Source organism: Fringilla coelebs, assembly GCF_963513975.1.
Source record: "Fringilla coelebs genome assembly, chromosome: 3".
NCBI lineage: Eukaryota > Metazoa > Chordata > Aves > Passeriformes > Fringillidae > Fringilla > Fringilla coelebs.
In genome coordinates, this window is record NC_140030.1 from 23,040,088 (window position 1) to 23,065,663 (window position 25,576).

General features: G+C 37.5%; 1 protein-coding gene across 1 annotated transcript in view; it reads right to left on the reverse strand.

Annotated features, from left to right (window-relative positions):
* Positions 1–25,576, reverse strand: part of CSMD1 (CUB and Sushi multiple domains 1) — a gene marked incomplete at both ends in the record, with an annotated part of 1,059,366 nt that overhangs the window by 734,104 nt on the left and 299,686 nt on the right. The window lies entirely within an intron of this gene.

Sequence of the window (25,576 nt, forward strand, 5' to 3'; positions counted from 1 at the left end):
TTGCCTTTACATACAAAATGGAATTTTGAATAAGTTATAATTACATTGAAATATTGCTTATAAGACAATTTCCCAAAATCTGGATATTTTTGAGGGTAAAATTGATTGAAGAAAAATGTTTAGATCCTTTATTCAAACATCACTAAACACAATTTGTTAGACCGAGCTGATACTAGTGAGATGGTTTTTTAATGATTAATTTCTCAAAAGTAAGATATAAGACACCATTACTGTCCCACAAAAACAAAACTTTACTGGTGGCTTAGCTGATCCCTAGTTATTTCTGTATTGTGCAATAGGGGTATGTGATTGAGTATGTATAGGATAACCCTGCCAGAAAACCTACTCTTGTTCAAATTTCACCCTGAAAGAGATTCTCAGACATTGAAAAACATTATTAAAAACCCAAATTAAAAAACACAAAAAAACCCCACCAAAAAAGCCTTTTTTTAAGATCTAGGTGGTTAAGACAATTCATGTCTTAAAAAAAAAAAAAACCAAAAAAAACACAAAAACAAAAGGAAACAAAAAAAAAATCTTGTCCTTGAAATTTATGGTACAATTAAGTTATACTTCATTAATTGGCATCCAGAACTACAGAAGAGAAATGACTGTAAGCAATATACTAATAGAGCAGTGTCACTGAACTAGATGTTCTTTGCAAAATTAGGTTTGTTGAAGACCTCTTTCATATATAAAAACACATAGGAGGAACTCCATGCTTCAGTTACGCCAGTCAGGTGGTTCCCCATCTCTTGCCAATTTTGAGCTTTGGAGAACAAATAGAAGAGCCAGAGATTTAAATACAAGAGTTTTAAATACAGATAAAGGCATACAGTCAAGGCAACATAAGTCAGCAAAAAGCTTTCTGCAATTTCTTCCCTTCATTTCAAACAACATTTTCTCCCCTATGGTAATTAGCTGTTTGCTCTAATCTTTTTACCTTCTGTGTACTTGTCAACCTAATATTCCTATTCTCTTCCACCTCATTTACTCCAATTCCAGAAATAACCAGGTTGATTTTCCCCTCAGTCTTCAAACAGCAGAACTACCATAAGGCTTGCCACATCTTATGTTCATGCTTTTGTATGTTCTCTCACCTTCACTAGACACTGCAGTTTTTAGGGAAATGTGCCTCTTGTTCTATTTAATAAATTAGAGTGGTTATTTCTTTTGCCCTACATCTGGAGTGTACTCTCTGACAGTTCATATTTAACTTAGGTGTGTATTCTCTGATCTTACTTTTATGTCTCGCTCCTCTTTGAGAAGTGATTCAAAGAGTTCCTGTTTTAAGGGATGGGGCTTTGGAGTTTTTTTGGGTAGCACTACAAGTATTTCCTGCATCTAACATTTCTTGCTAAATAACAGGAAACTAGCATGTATTGTAGGGGAAGAAAGGAAAATCAGCTTGAGTCAGAAGCAGCTAGCCTCAACATTCCACGCTGCATGGGAGAACTAAAAAAAGACCCCACAATAAAAAGACCAAAAAAAAAGAAAAAAAGAAAAAAAAATGTATCAGTGAAGAACTACAAAGCTTTTGCTTTCTCATTCCTATTTTCTCTACTTGGTCTGGATTTGTTTCATATAAATGAACTTATCTCAGCTATGAGCAGACTTCCTGAGTTATTGGTATGATTTCTACACCAACCTGCTTTGAGTCTGTTCTAAATGTCACTCCTACAATATGGATTCTAAGGAGCCAAATATATTTTTTCTATAGCATCCTCTTTGAAATACCAGAAGATCATTCTTTAGGCTGATGTTGCAATTCACATTAAAGGAAGACCACTACATTATTTTATAGCCTAAGTCAGTGAACTTGAGGGTTTTACAGACTTACAGGTGTTAGAGACTGGAATGTTAATGGTTAATGACTTAAAACATTCTTGCCATTTGTGGAGGCAGCAGGGTGCTTTGCAAGGCCAGGTTTGCTCACCCACCCACCCAAGGAGTTATATGTGTGCTGGGTTTTGAGCCAGGTAAGGGAGAAGGCAGGTAAGAAGCAGACCCTGCAGAGGCAGAGCAGTGCTCTTTACTGTTAACATCTTCCTGTTTCACAACTGGCTCTGTTCCAAAACTGCCCCCATCTACCTTTGCTGAGGAAGGCATGGGAAATTTGCATTCAGAGGGGATGTTCACATGCAGGTCTAAAGGTATTCAGCCCTTCAGATGGGGCATAACTGGCCCAACCTTGCTGCCATGAGAGGCGATGTCTTGGGAGGTGTCGTAAACCCCTGACTGCAGAAGCATGCCCAGAATCAGTTCTGGGGGCTTCCACCAGAGGACTGTGAAAGACCAGTGGTGCTCCTACAGTGTAAAATGCCCATCCCCAGCAGAGGTACCTGGAGTTAAGTTAACTGAAGTTAAGCTGAAGTTAAGTTAACCCACTGAGCTTGTGCTTTATGGGCTTCCCCCACCTGCAGCAGACCAAGATGGCCACCATGACTGACCAAGACATGGACAATCAAGTCTCATTGCTGGATCCATGGCAGTGGTATCTTTCTACTCTTATCCTCTCTTTCTTTTCTGTATACAGTTTTCTAAAGTGTTTATTTTATGCTTGTACATTGCTATGTTACTAAAGATAATAACAACCAAAAGGGCTACACACCTGCTTTCCTTTACCACACAATTGTTCTAAAATAAACCCTACACATATAAACACTAGTCATTCAGTTTTGCTTAACTCTAACCTCCCCCAAGGTTTCTATTAATAAGAAACTGGGTTACCCTCATTTGGAGTGGGTTGTAACTATAGGAAAGGCAAATATGTGAGGAAACTTCAAGCACGTCAACTTGAAATGTATTTTATCAAGATCTTTAAATTGCACTAATCCCAAAAAGGTTTGCAGAAAAGTCTTTAATACAAAAATTCATCAGATTACTCAGGTGCTTCTATGTCTTGCCTGCCTGGCCACCCCTAGCCAGCCACGCTGCAGGTGAAAGGGCAGGGGTGGCCATGGTGGCAGCTTCCCCTTCCCGTGCCTCACATGAAGAGAGGTGTTAAATAGTGCCACCACCACCGTGCCCACTGCTGCCCACACAATGGTGCTGGGGCCACCTGGCCACCAGCAGAAGCATGACGAGAGATTCCCTGACTCAGAACTTAGACAACGTGGACTTCTCGACTCTGAGAGATTTTGCAAAAATCTTTAAATTAGTGGAACTTATAAGCAATGGTACCTACAAAGCAGCAGTTTTTCTTCTGGTCAGAGAAGAAGACATGTGAAGGAAAACAACATGGCAACACCAAGGTCAGTGGGAAAAAAAGAGGGGGAAAAGCTCTTTAAAGCATTGGAGCCAAAATTCTTCTGCAAGCCATAGTGAGGACTACGGTAAAACGAACTGTTCCCATTTAACGCGCCAAGTCCAAAGGGAATGCAGAAATCCATTTGCAGCCTGTAGGAAAAGTGCTCATGCCAGAGGTGGTGGATGTCAGTAAAAGTTGTCATCTAGTGGGAGACCTGAATAGGGAGAGAGAGCCCCTGGTTCCAGAGGTAGAGAGAGTCCTTGCTTCCAAACTAGAGCAGCATATCCTTAAAAGACTGCACCCTGTGGATGAGTGACCCATGCCAGAACAGTTTTGGGATGACTGTTTGCCCATGGGAGGGATCCCACAGCACAACAGAAAGCCATAGCATAACAGGAAAAAGACTTCTCTCCCTGGGTGAGCAAAACATCTTGACTGACGAACTGACCAAACCCCCACATCCTTGTGCTGTCAGTGGGAAGAACAGAGGGGCTGGGGGAGGGAAAAAGGTGTTTCATAGGCTTACTTTGCTTCTCATTATCCTCCTTTGACTCTGTTAATACTAGATTTACTTTGTACCTTTAAATTTGAACCTGCCTCTCCCTTACAGTGTTTTTTCTCTCAATCCCTAGGTCTCAGCTCATGAGCCCTTCATTTTTTTCCCTCTTCTCTGCTCAAGGAGGTAGCAGGAGAGAGTAAGCAAAGGACTTCCATAGGTGCCTGGTGTTTGGCCAGCACCACACCATGTCACTCACTAATCCTAATCAACAGAAGGGAAGGAGAAAATTAGTCAGAAATGTTCCTTGGTCAGGAGATCACAGACAAGGAGATATAGTACTAATTATTGTCACAAGCCAAATAGATTTGACTTGGGGAAAATTCGTTTATTTTATTACAAATTAAAATATGTTTGGACTCTGAGAAACAAAGATAGATTAATCAAAACCCTTTCTCCCCAGGCTCAACTTTATTCCTTTCTTCCCAACTCCTCCACCTCTTCCCTCAGCCAGTGTAGGGAATGGGGCTGGGTCTTTTTCACAGGCAGAAACTTCCTTCTCACACCTTGGAGGTCTCACAGCTGTTTCTCTCCCTTGGTTTTCCCCTCTTTTTCTCTGTGGAGTTTTCTCTCCTTTCCTGAAGTGCCCCCACCCCAGCCATGCCCTGTGGTGGGTGGTTGGATCTGGCTATGTCCAGCTGGATCTGGCTGTGTCCAGCTGTGTCCAGCTGTGTCCACCCCAGCTCCCCCCACGGAGCCACTGCAGCCCCCGCTGGGAGCCTGGGCACACGCGCCCTGTACAGCCTCTGATAGAAGCAGAGAACACGTCAGTGCACCTCAATTTATGAATTAAAAAGTCAAATAATTATTACGTTATCTTACTAATTAATAATTAGAATCAGTTTAAACTACCTGAGTGTCTGGACAGAAGAGAAGCTGCGGCAGTTATTTACAAGAAGGTGGTAACTCCACTTGCTCCACAGGAAACAGCAGCAGTGCTACGACAGCACATTTACAGGACACATATCCATAACGTGACCTTTTACCAAGCCACAGGCTGTCAGCTATAAGAAGAGTTACCCACAGGGTAAGACACCAAATGGTACTTAAAGCCAAAAGATCAGCACATCCATTCCAAAATACCAGGCCTTTACCTGCCACATGTGAAATCACAGAAGCCTTATCTTAATAATTTACATCCATTCTGTTGCCTAAAGGAAGTCGAGATTTAAAACCTGAGACAGCATCTCATATGTAAAGTTAGCAGAAGAACCTACTATAAGATTAGAACAAGACCCATAATTTATAATTATTTTCTGTCACAGAAGATAAATATATATTTAATTTCTTTTTAGTCCTATTGCCCCAGATTCAAATTTTTTCTTTAAGTCACAGAAAAATGGAAGATAAAGACAGCAAATTGTTCAAGCTTAACTAAAAAAAAAAAAATGCAGGAATTATAACATTAATATTTTGCTGGTAGAGTGTCCTGGTTTAGGGCAAATTTGGGAGGAAACTCCAAAAGGGGTCCCACTAGACAGCAGATTCAAGTGGCCCCTCTTCCAATTGGCTTGGGAAAATATTTTCTTGGAGAAAAGTGGGAAAAACCCATTTATTTAACAAGCAAAGTATTCACAAGCATAAAAATTAATTATATAAAAAATAAATCTTATTGCTGTTCTGAAGACATGGCCAATTCAGAAAGTTCTTGTTTTGGGGTGTAACTTAGCTTGCTCAGTCTCTTATCAGTCCCTCCTGCACTGGAAAATGCCATGTCCCAGGTCCCAGTGAGCCACAGGTGTGAGCTCCCAATGTTCTTCTGGGTTTTCAGTCCAGTACAGGTTAGAGCAGTTCCAAAAAAAAACAGAGTCCAGGGAATTTCTCTACCTTAGCTAGCTAAAAACTAACTAAAAAGCAAAGGAGAGCTCTATCCCACTGTTCATCCATGTTGCAGACAACACAGTCCAGGAACCGGAATGTGGAGGAGCGAGTCAAGTTTCTGAAAACTAACTCCACACTTCTTCTCTCCCCTGCTTTGCTCTTGGAATCAGTCTTAAAAGTGCAAAACTTATTTCTGGTCTAAACAGATTATGGGGATACAGCATCATAAAGTCACCCTAGGACATAAAGGAAGGTTCCTTATTATCCAAACTCACCAAGTTCATTCAATAAGCAGAAATAAGCTACAAGCTGAAAGCTTTTGATGTGTTTGGCCTCAAGGAAAAGCAGTTGGTTTCTCTAGGTGCCACCAAAGAGCCATGGCAGCAGAAGTCCACATCTGTTGTGGGAAGCCCTGACGGTGCACAGCAGCCTGTGACCCGTTCAGTGCCTAAAGGAGCAGGGAGCCAGGGCATGGGCTGTCCAAGGACAAACCAGCACACAGCTGGGAGGGAAACTGGAGATGGCAGCTCCCAGGCGCGGGAGGTGGGCCAGGGGCTTGCAGGAGGTACAGCTGCTGGCAAAGGTGAGACCACCAGCAGGTTCCAGGGGCTCTGGAACCACATGGGGAGAGAGCCTGGGGGGACCAGGTGGGGAGAGAGCAATTCTCAGAGCACTGGCTTCTGGAGGATGTGCCTAGTGGGGCTGTTACTCATGTGAAGAAGGACTTGCCCAACAGGAAATCACAGCACTTCCCCCCAGCTGCAGGCACCAACCAAGGAAAACAGCTGGTTCATGACTCAAGGGGTCACTAGGACTGGTGACTGCTGAACAAATGAACCAGTGGGCCACAGCACTGTGCTATGGCCATGCAGAAGTGCCTTCTATTTTCTCACTATTTCTACCTACTGTACACAAAATGCAGGCATGTAAATGGTTTCATTTGTCTGTGTGCTAAATAACATGGAAAGAAAACATCAGCTAATATTTGATAAAACTGGACAAGAACAAATCGATGCTGTAGAGTGTCAAAAATCAAAGTGATACCATAAACCATTACTGCCAGAGAACTAAAAGTAATGTTTTGCCTTTAAAAGAAGTTATTTCACTTACTATAAAGCTAATGACTTTTTGTGCTTGAGAAAAAACCAGCTGAAACTTCTAAGTCATGTATTCCAGGTTATTGACTACATAGCCATAAACTGAGTCAGGAAAACAACGATCTTTCAGGGATTTTGTCACCCATGTTTTTTCAAACAGTTCAAGAAACGTTCTTATAAAACATTTGCACTAGTCATTTTAAGCTTCATTATGTGAGTTATGTCTGTTTGCTCTCACATATTGATGTCACATCAGTCATCTTTTTGGAAAGTGTGTACTATTAATCCACATGAGTGTATGTAGGTATCTGTTATTTTACATAACTTAACTTGTGAAGCCAGCTTGCCTTTCGTCCATCAGAAGGCTTTAGAGAGAGTTCCGCATCAGACTGGGAACAACAAACCATTGTTTCAAGTTCAGAATAAATGAGGATGAATTTTATTTGAAACTTTGTTCTACAAATCCATTACAGAACATCCATAATGTCTAAATTATATTCTCATTCCCACTTGTGAGTTGTTTGGAAATGAAAAATGTACAGAATTTTTCAGTTGGAAGAACTCAAAACCCAAACAAACAGAACCACAAAAAAAAAACCCAAAAACACAAAAAAACCCAAGCCAAAAAACTACCCAAAAACTAAAGAAACAAACTGGAACTCACAACCCCTCAAAACCCTATCAAAGGAAGACAAATTGAATTTTATGCCTCTACTAAGTGAAATTTACATGGGGAAAAAGTCTGTGAAGAGGACTCTTTTTACAGGCCAGATACTAATAACTGAAAGATTACCCACATTTCCACTTCTCTGGCTTTTATAGGCTCACTTTATATTTGCATATCATGGCACCTCTACAAAAACCAGTGGCACAAAGTCAGTGTAAATGGAATAACAACAAGTTGCTTAGAAACCCTGCAATACGCAAAAATTGCCTGAAGGGGGGAAAATATATCAATTTCTAGAGCTTCTTTTAACGTTTTTACAAATTGGATTACAGTACTATCGCTGGCTGAAAAATTCCCTACTCTAGCCTTTTTTGGTGGTTCTACTTTCGGCAAAGGCCTTAAGGCAAAAGAAAATACACTAGCAAATGTTTGAATAGATACAAACAGTATGTTTGTCCTTAGCAGCAATAGGGAGATATCCAAAAACACAGGCTACAGTCCAAATAAGAGTGTATTTAACAAACAGTTTATATAGTGTTCAATTGTCCTTCTGTAAGGAAGACTGAATGTTTGTGCCCAGAACTTTTTTCTAGAAATGTGTGAAGCTGCAAACATGGCTTTTGATACACAGGAAAATTTGGAATACTGACATGGCTTTGCAGAATTTCATTGTCTGTTTTGCCCAGGCTGGATGACTTGGCTTTTTTTTTTTTTAATTGCTCAATACAAAATACATGCTAATGATTGAAATCTTTATAATAATTATGAAGAATCAGATCACAGTTCACTAATGCAAGTTATTTCAATCCTGTACTTGAAAGGGGCTTATAAGAAAGGTGGGGACAGACTTCCCAGTAAGGCCCATTGCAATAGGACTATGGTTTTAAACTTAAGCAGGGGGTGAGATTTAAACTATATACAAGGAAGAAGTTTTTTATTTTAAGGCTGCGAAACACTGGAACAGCTGCCCAGAGAGGTGATGCCTCATCCCTGAAAACATGGAAACATTCCAGTTCAGGTTGGCTAGTGCTCTGAGCAATGGGATAGAGTTGAAGATGTCACGTCTTGTGCAGGGGGCATTGGACGAGATGACCTTTAAAGGCCTTCCAACCCAAAGTATTCTGTAATTCTAGGACTCCAGGAACTCAAGTACATTGCAACTTATAGACAGATCCAGAGTTAGGGGACTAGGATGAATTTATTTAAACATGTAAAGTCAAAAGTAACTTAAAATACTGTACAATTGTCTTATTTTTAAGCAATGCATTTTTGGCAAAAGAAACTTAGGCATTGTCCAGATCACTTGGAATTCTGCTGGAAATATTTCTTATAACTATAAGACAAAAAGCTGTGCTTGAGGAAGAACAACTGATGAAGTTCCAAACACAAAAGTTATTGGATCAATCAAGTGACACCTTTCCTTCACCTTCTGTGCCTTTCCAAACTATGTACCTGTTTAGCTTAAAGACTCTTCTCAGAGCGTTTTTATATGTTACACATATTAAAAATATGTCCCTATGAGACTTGTCACTTGATAAAATCCTGTTTCAGAACTGAGGAAAGGATTTTCCTTCACCGTCACCTCCTTTTGACTTTGGTTTTTTTCCCTGAAGTTAATTGTTCTGACAACTCTTTTTTTAAAGGGGTCAGGCTCTGACAGTTTTAGACTATCTGCACAAAGCTCACTATATTAACTTTCTGCTCCTATGTTTTTACTCCCAAGAGCTATGACATTCTCCTTTTCTACGCAAACCTTTGAAGTCTGTCTATTATTTCTACCCATCATATTCAAAGTTTAGTACAGTATGTATCATTTATTACTTGAATACCTCCTGTCAAAACTGCTGCTTGGTTTGTTTGTCCTTTATAAGAAAGAAATCTAGTGGGTATTTCAGTGAGTCATAAAGTTCATTTTATCTAAATTTAACTTTAAAAAAAAAACTACTTTGAAGCTAACTAGTTTTGATAGTTTCAAGTGGCACTTAAAAGAAGCAGTTGCTGCTACTAATATGAAATAATGATCAATTCTGGAAATCTGTGAGTATTATGTGAATGCTTTGGGCTAACTCTGTACTTATTGTATTAAGCATCATATATTCGTATTTTTCTTCATTATGTCACTTGTCATCTCCTTTGGACATTTTTTATCAGTATTCAAAACCTTCAGGAAGACAAGTCATCTGTATAGTTCAGTGCTTAAATTTAAACATAATTCTTATGTAGAGCATGAGTGGGCTGTCAAAGAAAAGAGGAAGGCACTGCACATACAAGGATATCTGACATTGGCAATCAAGACATGGAGACATGGACTTTCACCAGTGAATCCATCTAGAGTGTACATAGGTGGGACTGGAGGGAAAAACAGCGGCACAGCTTCTTTCTTACTCTGTAACAAGGATCACATACCATGGCAAAGATCCATAATACTTAAGAAAGATCATGATGCACCTGTGAAAGCTGGAGTTATTTGTCAGTATACACTGAAGCCCTTAATTTTCTATCTGTGCTGACTTTTTGCCCATGCCAAAAATATTTAACTATCACATTTTTGATATCTTTGTTTTTCTACACTAGCATTTGCCATTGTATTTCCTTGACATAGCAGTTAATGAATCTCAGACTGCTGTGACTTTTACTGCCAGGATTCTTTCCTTAACTTTTAAAGCAAAAATCTTTATGTTGAAATGTCAACTTATTTTCAGAATATTCCTCCCTTGTACATATTCTACTGCAGTATATGGTGTCATTTAGTGTACTGAATTCCTATTGTGATCTACCTCAAGTTGCTAGTATGCATGCAGATTTTAATGATTACCTGCAAAGTACCCTCTCTATGGTATCACCTTATCACTGTGCCCTCTAATCAGATCTTCAACAAATTCAGAAGTAATGAAGCAGAACAATCTCTTGTTAAATTTCATAATGAAAAAATTTTGGTTGCTTCAGCCTGAAAAAATCGCATTCCAAGAGCAAATTAGAAATAACCTTAATTGAGAGATATTTCATCTTTCTCTCAGAGCATTTTTTGTGCTTATATTTTAAGTCACCTCAGTAGAGGTTTGCCCTAGGATGCATAATTTGATGCTTGAGCTCCTCCTATCAGAACAGTTTATCTTGTTCTCCTGTCCTTTAATCCTTACATATATATCATTTCAGGCCTTATGATCATCATTGAGATTATCTATAATAATATCATTTTTAGTTTGGAACAAATTGTTTCTTATGGATGACTTACCCTAACTGTGTTCAGGTGAGTCATATTTTGCTAGTTTAAAATGTTCTCATTCTAAGTGCTCCTTCCAAAGAAATGGTGTATTGGTGTATGCAAAGCCTTTTTTTCCCCTCACAATTTCAATTTCAGCAAAATTTCCCTTAGTATTTTATTACAATATTTGTGCATTAGCCCCAAGCAATGGGAACTGCATAGTTACCAGAAGCAAGGTATATATTGGGAAAATTTTTTCATGAAACTTCTGCGGGAAAGTGGCAATGCTCTGCAGTTTCTGTTAGCTTATTACATGTCACTTACTCCTGCAGATGGTCCAGTGACAGCTGCCTGAAGCTGCCATTAGCTACTCATGTGTGTCCAGATGCTGCAGGATCTTAAATCTGGAAACAGGCAATAATCTTAGGGGTTCACTTTTAACATGTATTGGATACCACCAGGACACTGAAGCTCTCTACAGGACCCTGATATCAGTTTCTACAGGCAGCCTACAGGCTCCACAGAAATACCTACAGGAAGAAATGGAGCGGGCAGATATAACATTATTTGATAGGGAGGAAGCCAATGATAAAAGAAATACTATTAAAAGAAAGTGTTTAGTTTTTTGTTTTCCATCCTAATTTTCAAATTTTCTTATTAATTTGAATAAGAGTTTTAGCTAAACATGTTGCTCAGAATTGTATTTTTATTTGAGTGTATCTATATTTTTACTGGCTCATATTTATGTAGAATAGTTTTATGTAATACTTGTAATACTTAATACTTGTTTTTTTTACTTAATACTTAATACATGCTTTTTCTCATTAAAGTGCTGACTTTGGCAAATTGTTGTTAAAATGGAAAAAGATGTTTGTGGTGAGACAGCTTCTCAAGCCTCTGATATCCTTTGTGGCTAGAGAAGGGTTTTAATACCAAACCACTGCAGAAGATTTCCCATGCCTATGGAGCAGTCTTGGCATGAGCAGTACTTGGGTATTCCCCTTACAAGGTGTTAATATGGAGGTTTGTGACCTCTCTAAGTAGAGAGAGTTAGAGAAACAAGGAAGAGAAATATGACATAGCTAAGGAGGAGTAACTACTATTATGGATGGATGACAGAACAAAAAGAAAGAGAACCACTGAGACCAAAATAATTATGAGTTTCAGGGAAGCCGTCTATGCAACCAAGAAAAATGTAAGATGTGAGTGAATGCTGTTTATTCAAAAGAGGTGAGGAAGAAAAAAAGCTGTGGGAAGGAATGCCATGTTTTAAGGGAAAAGAAGGTTAAAATAAAGAGAGTTTGGCTTATTTGACAAAGATTCTCAGAGAAGACGTTACAGGGAATGTTAGTAGAGACTACTAAACAGGGAACCACATGAAAGAAATCCCTTTTTGCTGGAATTTTTTTAACTTCCTTTTTATGTTCCAGATTCAATTAAGCTGTATGCAGCAAATGAAGGAGTAAGCCTGTCTCCAGAATTCAACTCCTGTATTGAATGAACATCTAAACCAACCTGTTTGTCTAACAGCTATGAAAGAAGCCTAGCCAGATTTACCAGCGTGACAAAAGTCCATAATTTTTAAATACCTCTCAAGGAAAAGGCTGCCTGGACTGAGATGAGAGATGAGATGATATGGGGGTGTTAAAAGCAAGTGAGAAAACTGTGTCAGATTATTGGCAATTCCTTCTGCTTCTGAAATAGAATAAAAATGCAAATTCCAGCCAAGATGATGAACCAACTGTAAATGCTGCCTTTCTTGCCATTGCTCTTAAAGCCATTATGGTTTATAGAGATAAGGTTTGCTCAGATGTCAAGTGTCAATGCAAATGCAGGATCCCTGTTTCAAACAGCCAAACAAAAATGAGAATTGAAGTTCCAAATATAAATTCAAAAAGAAAAAGCAATATAGAAGGGGACATTTAATGACGTTAAGGGGATACTTAATATGTAAAAAAAAAAAAAAAAGGAAAAAGAGGCAGAGAATTGACCCACCTAACTTCTTTGGTGCAGTTTTTACTTTCTCCTACCACTTTGTATTTCCCATAGTACTGTACTATGATGAAAATATTTCCTTTCTCAGCCTGTTTTTTTTTTTTTTTTTCTTTAGTGAGCTGTCATTTATTTTAATGCTGGGAAAAGGGCAGCGAGGGTGGGAGGGTGGTAGCAGACTTCCTTACTGGCAGACTCTAGTGATTGTTTTTATTAGTCTGCCATTATTCAACCTCCTTTCCTTAGAAACCTGTATTTGATCATAGAATGAAAGAGGTATGTGGGCTAAGTAACCTAATGAAGTTTCAGCTTTATCTGCTACAGATCTGTAGCTGTCGTTTTATTGGTACTGTTGGCTAACAAAAAACCTATCCTTTATTGATTTCTTGATGGAAATGTGCTATTCAGTACTGCAGATGAGAGCACTTTGATCTTTTGATTTCCATGTTTGTTAGTATTAAAAATTTTTATGCTATTTGTGTCCTTTGATCTGGGATCTGCCATTCCATGATGAAACTCCACCTATCAAAATAAGTCACTTTTCCATCCATGTCAGCATCTATTCTGGAGGTGGCTTTGGATTTGTTACCATATGAAAAAGAACAACTGCTGTGATAACTGTGATTCTCATTGAACATTTTTGTTATTTATGCAAAATATTATGCAGGATATGTAAACAAAATGAAATATTTTTCAGGATATGTAAAGCAATTTTAATGTGTTCTTTATGACTACATTTAATTTTTAGCTGCTACTTCTGGTCTCTTTGGTGACAGAGCATGATTCCTCTCAAGATATGGGCATTTGAGATGAATTTTTTCTGTTCTATGAAAATTTATATAATAAATAAAGAATCCTCTTATTATTTCTAAATTATGAGAATTTGTGGGATGTCATTGTTCACCCATGACTGGGTTTTTTAAGTCTTTGAGGAACAATGATGAAAAATGGCACAGTTTTAACTCTCCTACATCCCAGGAGAAAATTCCTGAAAAAACATCTCTTCTGATACAGGTGGTAGCAGCTGCAATAATAGTATATTTTTCATTTTGAGAAAAAAAAAATTGTACCTGTGAGCAATTTCCTTTTCTACATTTTACTGAATTAAGTACAAGCTTATAAAATGTTGACAAAACAGTATCATTTCTCTTGAAAAAGATCTCCCAATGAAAGACTCTGGAGTAATTCTAACCCTGTCCTTCATATAGGAAACACATTCACTTAATGACTGAAAAGGATAATGCATACAATAATGATGTAACAGAATAATGCAAAATAATTTGCAGTCACAGACCCTTAAATTTACATTAACTTTCTTATGCTTGAGAAGTAAAGAATTTAAAGTTACTCAATGGATGATATACTAATGAAATTCATAAGTCAGTGGATATAAATTGCCTGATCATTTGACTACATGAAAGGGAAATGTCAGACAAGGGAAAATACTAGGCGTGTGTTCTAAGTCTTGGACTAGTCTCATGAAAAGTATTTTATTAATAAAACTGAAAAAAATTGTAAGTATGGTAAAGACAGGCATCTTATCAGATAGGATTAATCACTGCCTAGGATTTCATTGATTCTGAAGGAAGATGACCAGACTGGCTGCATAATTCTACACAGATAAAATTAGTTGAGAGGAACAGTAGTTCCAAAGACTAATAAAATGAAATACAGGGAAAAAAAAACCAAAAACACACCCCAAATAAAAACCTAAACAAAAATAAACAAAAAGTCAAACAAAATGAAAAAGCCCCCACTAATACTGACACACTAAGTGATTTCAGCAAAAGGCCATTAAAATGTGTGGGGTAGAAGGGCATGATCTTTCTGAATAAGAGAATCAGAAATGGAAGTAAAAATACAGGCTAAAGTTATCAACCATGGTTGATATGTGAGATGGACACAAACTTGCCTCTGAGGTACCCATTGAAAGGATGAGACAGCAGTCCAGAGCAACAACAAGGAGCATGTAGCATTGAATATAGGATGTAAATTATGAAAAAAAAAAATGGACTTTTCATTAGTGTAATATTCAAATGGAATTCCCTTTTAGGAAAATAAAATAACTGGCTACAAAATTCTACACAGCACTACCCAATTCAAACTTTAAACCAAGGATTGTACAGTTTGCTGGTACTGCCACAAGCTGCCAGAATAAATATCTTCTGCTTGAATTACAGTGATATTTTCAAGGCATTGCTTCAAGGCATCCTTCCTGAAAATCTCTGATCATCCTATTTTTTTTTTCTGAGAGGTGCCAACCCCTCTACTTCAGGCTAACAATATTGGTATTGAGGAGTATTTACATAATAAGTACATGCTTTTTGAGTAAAAATTACTTTTGTAACACTGGAAATTTAGCAGAAGGAAGAGCAGTTGAAAATGCCATGCTGAATATCATATCAGTCTGACAAGTTTGGTCAGACTATTAACCTAAGCCACTACAACAGTCTGAAGAAGAAATCTCTTAGGCAGTTGCCTTGTTGAGAGAAATACAGGATAATTCATATACTCAGAGGAATAATTGGCTGGTAAGATTTTAAAAATACTGTTAATAAAATATTAATAGTTATTTCCATTCATTTAGAATAGATAGTTATAGCTATGATGCTGAAAAACTGCTGTACTTCTGAAGATAACATATATATACTATTGATATGTAGCAAAAATGCAATCAATTGACCTCTCACTTGTTAGAAAGATCTTTAAATTGTATCCTGCAGGTAACACCATCCTAGAAAAAGATTAGCCTGAACAAAAGTAAAGTGCAAAATAAACATGAAGCATTAGAATTCAAGTCTAGCTTGCCAAAAGCAAAACCAGCCAAAGCATGAAATCAAAATTATAAAAAAAGAACAGTTAAGATCATTGTTTCAGGAGTGTCTCTCACCATTAGGCAGAAAATGCAACCTAGGCACTACTCACACTGCCATCATCACAGCCAGTGATGGTGAGGAGAAAAAAAAGAAAGGAAATTTTTTCCAATTATATATTTTGCACAGTTTCTTACTTTGCTGCCACATTTTTCTATAGACAAGAATTAGAGTGAGTAAACATGATATATGGAAATTAAATCCCACCAAGCAAAACTTTCCTGGTTTTATTTTGACTATTGTTTTTACTACATTCTTTCATTCTTTTTTCCCAAAGGCCTTGAACCTAAGATCAACTCTTTTTTTTTTTTTTTTTTTAAATGAGCATCTCTCCACTTACTACATACTGAATTTGAGGTTAGCTCTCCAAAGCTGGATACCCAGCATCAGCTAAGGTCTTTCCAGTGCTAAAAGGAAATCAAGGTTTCTTTTACATTGCTCACAGAAGTCTATTTTCCTGTTCATGCATCCCAACACAGAGTTTTGTCTTCTTTCATCATGTGCAACAATTTGACAGTTGCTGATATGAACTAAAACCAAGAGCCCTCTATGTTTTTCTAGAATGACATCCTTGCTCCTGAATTAGTCATCTAGCTGTTGTTAGTTTAGGAGTATTTAATAAAGCATAAAATGCAGGTCTTCACAGGTTTTGAAATCACAGAATATTCTGAAGAACTGCACAAGACAGTAGCACCAGAAGAGTGCTTTCTCTGCTTAGTTTAATTTCTTCTTGGGTACTGATTTGATTTTGTTTTAATATGTGTACTGAAAAGCCACATCAAAAAATTCCTCAATTGCTCACTCTTCAAGAAATTGAAAACTCTTATCAGGTTTTAATTTTTCAGTGTAGACAGTACTCATTCTGATACGCACCTTTAACATAATAGTGTAATATTCTCTCAAGAAATAGAAAATGACCGATATATCTTTATCGTGCTGCTAAAATCCAGCTCTATTTTACAATCCAGATAAATTACTTTATGCCATTAACACTTTAATCTGTTCTGAACAACTCCCATGAAGGCACTCCAGGCGGCAGAGTGACAAAAATTAGTGGTTTTGCAAAGTAATGGTATAGAAGAAATTTCTTTTAAACTGTCATGTGATTTGAGAACTCCAGCCTAGACTCGGCACACTTTAGTAGTATGTGAAAAATTCCACATTACTTTTAACTCTGAAAGTAAAATGTCTGACTATGGTATTTCATTCATAGATTCCACTGTAATTGTTATTGTGCAGTCTTATTATAGACAGTGGTTTGAAAAGGTTCCAAGTTGTTTACTGTAAAAAAAGAAACACTGTTGATACTGCTGGTACTACTGGAATTTTCTATTTGTTTGTTTCAATTAGAACATTCTTACCTCCACAATGGAATAGTTTTTTGTCTGCCAATTAAGCAATACAACAAGGTTTATCTAACCTTCCCAAGTTTCCGGGAAGCTTGCTTCTCTGTACATTTATCAACTGCTCCTCTGTACATTTATGCATAATTTGCAGGAATGTTCCAAGTTTCACAATTGATAATGATCTCCTAATTTAGTTTGTCTTGCAGCTTTTTAAAATATGAATGCTCTGTCTTTGGGTTTTTTTTCCTTTTTAACCTTCACGATATTTTGTGTAGGTGGCTGATACTATTATGATCACTTGCCCAAAAATTATTTATAAATTAAAATTCAGCTTATCTCTTTTTTCCCCCCTTGTGATTTTTCTGAGCTGAATTTTAGAATATCCCTATTTTATTACTTACACAGACTTAAAGAATCTGCTGTGATTTAATAACCAGAGTTGATTTCAGTTAGAGAGTAGCACTTTCATAACTGAAACCTGGTATCTTATATCCACTGAAAATAAGCTGTGAGTAAATTTAAACTAAATCATATTTTTCAAAACAAAATGAACTATTTTTTTTCAATCAAAATTGAAATTAAGTGAGATGCTGTGGAGTGAAACGTTACAGATTTTCCCATATCTGCAACTAGTTATACTATATAGTTCTTATATAAGTAATAAATGTAAAATAAAACATTAATCTGTGTTGGTGATATACAATTCATGAGGAGAGATAACACTTGTCTGTTTAATTTCTCAGGGTGTGAATAGATTTTTCCCATTAGCTCTCTATGTATTTGGTGGCACTGTAGATTTCACCTTTGGTATGTACCAGCATCCCCACAATGATGATTTAAAAGAAAATGTAGCACCATTTATTGAGCAAAGTGATGGTGCCTGGCTCTGTTTTTTGTTACTGGCTGTAGTTGCAAATTGGGTCAAAGAAATAGTGTGATTTTACTGTGAGCCTGTCATTGTCTTCACTTACCATGTGCAGGTTTGGGACTCTGAGCAGTTTTGATGTACATGCACAAGATATTCCCAGTGCTTCAAGGGGGCATTAGGTTAAAAACCAGCCTGTTAGCTAAACCCTCTCTGAGTCATACAGCGTGCATGTAGCACTTTTTGTCTCCAGTGAGCTTCCACTAAATACAGGATGCTCTGTATTTAGTGGAAGCTTTTTGCCCAAGAGACAGAAGCAAAGCCGCTGACCCTATACAATGCAGAGGCACAGGACTCAGCAGCAGCCATTTCTAATGGCATGCCCCCACTGCACCTAATCACTTGCTAATGCAGGAACAGTCTTTTAGTGTCCTCAGTTTACTCAGTCATTCACAACATATAAGCATTTCTAAATGCATAAAGATGCAGAGTTTCCTAAAGAACCTTTAGGTTAAGCATGGACTCACCTAAACAGCGTAAGTAAGCTTGGACTCCACCTATTACTCCAATTACTTTTAGAAACAGCTTTTAGTTCCCTTCTATAAAATTGCTTTACATATATAAATGTGTGATGTGGACAGCAGGTCAAAGGAGGGCATTCTGTCCCTTTATTCTGCTCAAGTGAGATCCCACCTGCAGTGCTGCATCCAGCCCTGGGGTCCCCAGCACAGAAAGGACATTGACCTGTTGGAGGGAGTCCAGAGCCACTAAGATGAATAGAGGGATGGAACATCTCTCCTATGAGGAAAGGCTGAGGGAATTGGGATTGTTCAGCCTGGAAAAGACAAGGCTTTGGGATGACCTAACTGGAGCTTTCAAGTACCTGAAGGAATCCTACAAGAAAGGTGGAGAGGGACTTTTTACGGGACATGTAGTAATAGCAACAAGGGGAATGTCTTAAAACTGAGAGTTGGTTTAGATACTAGGAAGAAGTCCTTTACTGTGAGGGTGGGGAGGCACTGGAACAAGTGGCCCAGAGTAGTTGTGGATGCCACACCCCAGGAAGTGTTTAAGGGCAGGTTGGATGGGGCTCTGAGCAACCTGGTCAAGTGAAATGTTTTTCTACCCATGTTAGAGGGATGGGAACCAGGTGATCTTTAAGGCCCCTTCAAACCCAAAGCATTCTGTGATTCCATGCTATGATTTTATATACATAAAGCATTTACCAATAAGTTTGTACAAAGTCCTAAAATATGAACAGGCAGTATTTTTATTTGCAAATACATTTTTGAAAAAATTATTCTGGTTTAGAACATTTAGCTGCTGGGACACACACATTAGAGACACAGGTACCAATTTTCTAGCTTTGAAGGACTTGGTTTTGTTATCTGATCCCTAAGGCCAAATTCAACTGCATTCAGCATCTAAGGTTCTTATGCACTGCAGAGTTGAATGCCTCAAACCTGGGGATGACAGTAAAGAATAAGGTAAATTAATCACCCTGGAAATGTTGATGGAGCCCTAAATAAATTCACTGCAGATTGGTACAGCTGTCTAACAAGGATTCACTTTCCAAAACCACCTCATGGCCTAGAATCCCTGCAAGTTCTTATGCTAAGAATGGGTACATTTCAGTCACTCCAAAAGGATTCCCTTTCTATTTCAGTAACTAAATTAGATGCCAACATCACCTGTAGAGAATATTTTCTCTAACAAGTTAGGGATGTAGTAAAGAACTCAGAGCATTAATATTGGCAGGATTTGTTTTTTCTTTTGACTTTGGTGTCTTAAAACCAGTTTTCCTGCTTCCTGTTTGAGAACCTCATCAACAAAGTTCTGAGCTACCCAGAAATATGTTTTATTGCTTCCAGATAAGCTGTGCCACTGCTCAGAATGGAAGTGAAGATGCATGTTTTTGTATGCCAGTAACAACTGGAGGAAGCCAACTAGGTGAAGGGACTGTGGCTTCCATCCTTTTCTCCTGACAAATCATACCAACATCATACAACTACTATTTCATTTAAAATTCATCAACATTCCTCAACACAGGAATCCAGAAATCCCCACTCCCTGTAAGTATTACACAGACTTAGCCAGAAAATTAATGCCCATCTTTTCTGTAATGACCCTTAGGCTAGTACCCCATCTGACAGTGAGCGCCTTACATTAGTGCTTGAAGAATTTCCCCTGTAAAATTTTATATGAAAAGAAATTGGATAAAAAACAATTTGGTACAAATCCACAGAAGTCCTGAAGCAAAGGTAAGAGGCCCAGATTCCTAGTTTACAAAGTTTATTGCCAAAGACTGTTTAGTTCAGTAAAAACCGTTTCATCTACAAAGGGCTGTAGACTCATAAACACTTAATTCCTTGCTGAGTAATGATAAAGCTTCAACATGCAAAAAGAGGGGAGATGGATACCTACATATTTCATATGGAATATAAGCAGCTGAAAAACCAAGAGAGCATTCCTGTGGGTCTAAATTCAGGTAAAGATGATCACCCTTCTGGAGGCTTTCACAAGAAAATGACTCACTCCCATTGGCTGTAAATAGAATTAGGCTCTCACTTTAGGAAGACAGCATTTCAGAGTATAAGAAGATTAGACCAGATTACGTGGGCTAATTTGAACCATAGCTGTCTGACAAATTTTCAGGTCAGACAAGAAGACTGAAATTTTGTTGGTTGGGTTTAGGCAACAGTTGGGGCGCCATTTTGGAAACTTTGCCACTGAATGTTAGACTAAAACTACAATTCTACAGCATGGACCTGAGCCTACTACACAATAGCATGTTCTTAAGTCTTATTCAGATAGAAAAGATGACACAGTCATCGTTGCAGTAAACCAGTGCTGGAAATCTGCTGTGGCCTGTATTTTTTGCCTATGTGAAAGTTAATAAGGCATTTCCTTTGGTTCACTAAGTTTGAATTAGAACATTACATTCTTAGACACATTTTAAAGTCTGAGATATATTGCAGATTTATAGATAAGCCCTTCTTAGTGATTTCTCAAAGTTCTGTGCATTGTAAGAAGTTCCAATGAAATACCTGAAAAGGTAATATAAATGCCTGGCTCATGCTTTTTAAAAAGTTCTATGTTTGATGTATTGCAATAATGTAACTGATTCTTCATGTAAAAGATGGTTAAATTTAATTTACTATTTAAAGAAAAAGGAGGGAATTTGTATGAAGTCATTACTATCCCAGTCCTTGGAAGACAGCTTCTAGGAGATTTGATAGCATTCAGGTGTCACAACTGGGTGTCTCCTGCAATAAGCTGATAGTAGCTAGTTAGTGTAAGGATGCAAGTTTATACTTTTGTCAGCAAAGTCTGTACATACAGAAAAAAAATTCACAAACACCAAAGACATGTAAAGTACATCTTAGAATTAAAAAGTAAACAGCATCAATCAGATTAAAATAGTTACCATCATGTTATTATCCCCAGGACATTGCAACACCAGAATCAGTGAAAGTTAGAAATGCAAAATAATGATAAATAAAACACTTTGGGCTTCTAAATACTGCCCGTTATTTTCTGACCCTGTTTCAGTGAATGAAATGAAAGAGATCAGAACCACAACAAGGGAGTTCATTTTACGTCTTCAATAATGTGGGAATCCACAAAATCAGATGGTTTTGGGAAAGAGGCAAAAGGCAGGCCTCAGAGACAACAGAACTGTGAGTGGAGCTAAGCAGTAGTCATAAGGTTTGTCAGCAGAAAAATTATTTAAAAAGTAGAAAAGCAAGGACAAATAGAACAATGGTATTAACGCTTGTCTAGGATAACTCCCTAAGCTGTAGAAAAGTTTATCTAGCAAGATATTAGGAAGTTTGAAGCTTAATAATGGAGCTCTGTGCATTGTGTTTTAAGGCCTACAAGCAGGTTTTGTACTCAAAATAAGCAAGTATTGTTTTAACCTTATACATGTGCTTATAGCAGTTGGATAGAACCACAGATCAATATGCTTCTGCTTTTTGTGATTGGTCAAAAAGCTTATAAAGTAAGTTGTAACATTAAGTTCTTGGTCTGCTGCCTGGGATGTGAGCTGATAGCATCTTCCTATTGTCATAACCATGTAATGAGACTGATGCTGAAAAATAAAACAGCTCAAGGCACATTCCACAGCAGTCCCATCCCATTTGTGATTTGTATACAAACCCCTGGCCAGTGATACAATAAGGTTTCATTTTCCTGCTATATACACACTAAAGTATCACGCATACATCATAGCACATGCTGCAGTTGGGACTGCCATGGCACACAGAGCATCACCACACAATTTCAGAAGGCTTTAAACAGTCACCTATATAGAGTAACACCATACCTCACCAGAAGGCTTCAAGCATCTACCCATGCAGAGTAGCCCCACACCACTCCAGAAAGCTTCAGGAATATATCCTCTTTATCCCAACCTTTTATACCCCTCATGGTTCATGCATTGCACCTGTGTGCCCTTTGGTGATTGGACAGTGCACCTGGGCACTGGTGTCTCATTCCTTTCAGTGCTGCTCACCTGCTTCTCACAGCTGTAGCCCATTGGGGCTGAGGCTCAGCCACAGCCCTCTCTCAATTACCACAAACTGTGCTCCTACACTGAAGCTGTTTTGGTTTTTTTTGTCACAGCAGGACTAGATAAAGCATGAAACCATACCTGGAAGAAATCTTGATTTTAAATAAATTTCAAAATTTTTATGTAGCCTAGATTTTATTAGATTTATTTAAATGTTGTTAGCTAAGAAATATGTGCTACTCTTACACAGATTTGGGCTATAGTAGGTTTCTTCCTAAGTAGCCTTAACAGAAACTTGAATTAAAGTAATTCTTGGTTTAAGTGAAAATATGTAGATTAAAATAAGTCTTATTGATTGTTTTGATTACTGTGGTTTATATAGTTTTTGATTGGTGGTATGGAAGACAATATGATCCTTGATTTCAATATATTTGATACAGAGGATGTACTTCATGACAAATTATTTCTAAAGCAAAAAAATGGCAGTCAAAAATATATCAGTGATAAGACCGTTGCTTAAAAATATACATTTTACAACATCTTCCAAGATCATTAATTTGTTCAAAATTGAATATATTTTTTCATATGCCTGACATTTATAAAGGAATAGAATTCTGATCTAGTTTCCATGCTTCATTGCCTCTTGGTTGTCTATTAATTGTCCTGAATATTTAACAGAGAGGACGCGTGCTGGAATGCTCTGAAATCACACAACCATTGGGAAAGCAGACTTAAGCTACTCGAATCAAAGTCAGTCAATATCAAGAAAAGTATCTCTATACACAGTTCTCTACAAAAGTTCTTTCAATTAATTAAATTTCAATAAATTATCCATGCTCCATATAACAAGAACTTCCAGCTTATACCATTACTGAATTCCACAGTGAGGGAAATAACCCACTTTGGTTTTGAATAAGGAGTAAATCTTGTTCCTTTGCACAGTCAAGCAACTGGTTAGAGAAAACAACAAAACCTACCAGGCACATCTATACTGGTTCACTAGTTTTACAATAATTCCTGGAAGCAGATTTTGTATGGACATATGTAGAGAAGGAGATGAAGAGATAACAGATATTATCCAGGAAATCTCACATGTGCTCAGAGATGTTTCAGAGTGTGTGGAAGGCATCTTGCATTCTGGCATCTCCTGGTGGAGATACGAATTTTGGAACAATCCAACCACTTCTAAATTCAGTTTCTGATGTGTAGAGGATATATTTTCAAGAGATATATTAAGGCCAAAGTCACAGATGTATTTGTACTAATTGACAAAGCAGTCTATCATCAGCTGCTGTTGGCCTAGAGATCTGGTATGTCCAGTTTCTATACAGATTTGGGTCACCTGGAAATCCTGGTCCTAAGCCATGTTTTAGAGAGGGACTCGTGCTGTCTACAGCCAGTTACCTGAGAGTGGGTGCTAATCCCCAGCACCCTGAAATGGGTTCACTTCCTCAACATCTTTTCCTGGCTGTGTATATAGTTCTCTTAGAAGAAGAGTCTCTGAAGATTCCACTTCAGTGAAGGGAAAATTCTTCCAGATATCCAGTACTTTATGAAAATGTTGGGTATTTTGGTGTCCATTCAAATAAATCAGAACTGTTCTCTGGCAGTAAATTATGAATGTAATAGAGTTTTTGAGGAGGCACTATGCACAAAGGTGTAAATGCATTGTTGGCACTTAATGTAGAGACTTTGATGCTTTGGAGGATACATGCTGCACTAGGGCACATGGCTCCTGGATTCCAGTGGATCTGAGGGTATATACTGGAAGGTGCTTCCAGTGGAAGACCTTCCCCCTCACCATTTTTAAATAGCTAAAATATACAATAAAGTAAGGAAAAATAAGTTAGGAAAATTAGTTGCAGGTATACAAGTTAGGAAAATTAGAGGCCTAGCTAATTAGGAGTTTTGCTATCTGGCATAACCAAGCTACATATGCAGACCTTTTACCCAGAAGAAGATACAATTGATTGGATAGTTGAACACAGCACATGATAATTTATTCAGCAGGCATATATAGGGAAGTGCCAGCTATGATTTTGTGTACAGAGTTTAGAGAAGTCACCCATGTGATTAATTTGTAGTAAAAATAATGTCAATGTGTATATCTTATTGATGTAGAATTGAAGTAAAATATACAGAAGTGATTTGCATAGTCAATAAGAATCTTGTACAATCCTAATTCTGTCGCATCAAGGAAGGGAGAAATGCTTGGAAAGCAGATACATAAAACAAGCAGTATTTTTAAAGACTGACAAACAATTTTACAGGAGCTTCCTGGCTAGGAAAAACAGGTTAAACAGGCTTTTGGCCTGCTGCTCTATGTCCATGTGCCTGTGCTAGGAAAAACTCTTTTTATTTAACAATAAGAAAAAAAAGCCTGAGCTTCTGTTGTATGATACCTGACAAGTAAAACAATAAACCAGCAAAAGTGCTACCTGTTTATTCTATCCTATGTAATAAGAATTGAAAATGCCCTTACCTATGGCTTATTTCAGTATCATCATATACTTCTCTACAGGAACAGCTACACTTGGCTCAGAAAAATATTTTAAAGAAATTATTTACTTTGGCTTCCTGGGCTTGTCAATGGCCAACAGTAAGCATGAGGCATGAATAAGTAAATCCTAAAAATAACACTAGTCCACATCTTTATCCAGTCATTTTTTCCCCTTTCCTTTTTCCATTGAATATTGTGCTGTCGCTGAGATGCTGTTCACTATTTCGGAAATTTGACAAGCCAAAACTGTAACATAAACATTTTCAGCAAGGTAAACAGATATATTTGTTTCCTAAAATCAGCTGCTCTAAATGAGATTTACTGAAGAGATGTGGCTACAAATCTGTGTACATTTTAGGAAAATAATGACATAATGACCTAGCATATATGAATACATACTTGTCAGGCAGAAATGAAAAGTCAGGCTGATAGATAAGAAAAAGAAAGAAATGAGAACAATATATTTAAGTTGATTTCCTAAAAAAATTAAGCGCATAAAAATAATCCTTGTCTATCTACTGGAATATTCAGATGTATTAGCTAAATCTGATAGGCAATTTTGATAAAGTAGTGAAGGAAGAAATTATTAAGTCCCTACAAATTTATTGAAAATAATTTTGTTTGTTTAATTGCCCTTTATATTTCCCTTGTAAATATTCTCCAAATTTTAGTTTATATCTGCATTAACTGTAAGAAATAGCACAGACACTGCACAGTTGCGGTGTGAAGGAATATTGTGAAGGAAAACAGAGATTAAGGCAGGATTCAATTCAAGGTTAAAGTACCCAAAATACAGTCTGAATTTTGGTTGGTATATTCCCAGGCAGTACATAGCAGGCAATGTTGTTTGTGTTAGGGGAGCAGAAGAGGCATTCCATTCAGCCCAACAGA